The sequence below is a fragment of the Triticum dicoccoides genome, chromosome 7A (assembly GCF_002162155.2).
Source record: "Triticum dicoccoides isolate Atlit2015 ecotype Zavitan chromosome 7A, WEW_v2.0, whole genome shotgun sequence".
Classification (NCBI taxonomy): domain Eukaryota; kingdom Viridiplantae; phylum Streptophyta; class Magnoliopsida; order Poales; family Poaceae; genus Triticum; species Triticum dicoccoides.
Window position 1 is genome coordinate 206144968 of NC_041392.1, and position 1628 is coordinate 206146595.

Consider the following 1628-nt stretch of genomic DNA (forward strand, 5'->3'; position numbering starts at 1 on the left):
CTTAGCTGCCGTCTAGTACTCGCCTAAGTTTGAAAAATCCTACCGAGTGGTGAGCAAGCCTCTCACATGGAGGCTTAGCTGCAGTCCAGTACTCGCCTAAGTTTGAAAAACCCTACCGAGTGGTGAGCAAGCCTCACGCTCGGAGGCTTAGCTGCAGTCCAGTACTCGCCTAAGTTTGAAAAATCCCATCGAGTGGTGAGCAAGCCTCTCACTCGGAGGCTTAGCTACAGTCCAGTGCTCGCCTACGTTTTTAAAAATCTTAGCGAGTGGTAAGCAAGCCTCTCACTCGGAAGCTTAGCTACAGTCTAGTAGTCGCCTAAGTTTGAAAAATCGTACCGAGTGGTGACCAAGCCTCTCACTCGGAGGCTTAGCTTCAGTCTAGTACTAGCCTAAGTTTCAAAAAATCCTACCGAGTGGTGAGCAAGCCTCTCCCTTGGAGGCTTAGCTGCACTCGAGTACTCGCCCAAGTTTGAAAAATCCTACCGAGTGGTGAGCAAGCCTCACACTCGGGGGCTTAGCTGCAGTCCAGTACTCCCCTAAGTTTGAAAAATCCCATCGAGTGGTGAGCAAGCCACTCACTTGGAGGCTTAGCTGCAGTCCAGTACTCGCCTACGTTTTAAAAAATCCTACCAAGTGGTAAGCAAGCCTCTCACTCGGAAGCTTAGCTGCCGTCCAGTACTCGCCTAAGTTTGAAAAATCCTACCGAGTGGTGAGCAAGCCTCTCACTCGGAGGCTTAGCTGCAGTCCAGTACTCGCCTAAGTTTGAAAAATCCTACCGAGTGGTGAGCAAGCCTCTCACTCGGAGGCTTAGCTGCAGTCGAGTACTCGCCTAAGTTCGAAAAATACTACCTAGTGGTGAGCAAGCCTCACACTCGGGGGCTTAGCTGAAGTGCAGTACTCACCTAAGTTTGAAAAATCCCATCGAGTGGTGAGCAAGCCACTCACTCGGAGGCTTAGCTGCAGTGCAGTACTCGCCTACGTTTTTGAAAATCCTACCGAGTGGTAAGCAAGCCTCTCAGTCGGAAGCGTAGCTGAAGTCCAGTACTCTCCTAAGTTTCAAAAATCCTACCGAGTGGTGAGCAAGCCTCACACTCGGGGGCTTAGCTGCAGTCCAGTACTCGCCTAAGTTTGAAAAATCCTACCTAGTGGAGAGAAAGCCTCACACTCGGAGGCTTAGCTTCAGTCCAGTACTCGCCTAAGTTTGATAAATCCTACCGAATGGTGAGCAAGCCTCTCACTCGGAGGATTAGCTGCAGTCGAGTACTCGCCTAAGTTTGAAAACTCCTACCGAGTGGTGAGCAAGCTTCACACTCGGGGGCTTAGCTGCAGTCCAGTACTTGCCTAAGTTTGAAAAATCCCATCGAGTGGTGAGCAAGCCACTCACTGGGAGGCTTAGCTCCAGTCCAGTACTCGCCTACACTTTTAAAAATCCTACCGAGTGGTAAGCTAGCCCCTCACTCGGAAGCTTAGCTGCAGTCCAGTACTCGCCTAAGTTTGAAAAATCCTACCGAGTGGTGAGCAAGCCTCTCACTCGGAGGCTTAGCTGTAGTCCAGTATTCGCCTAAGTTTGAAAAATCCTACCGAGTGGTGAGCGAGCCTCACACTCGTAGGCTTAGCTGCAGTCCAGT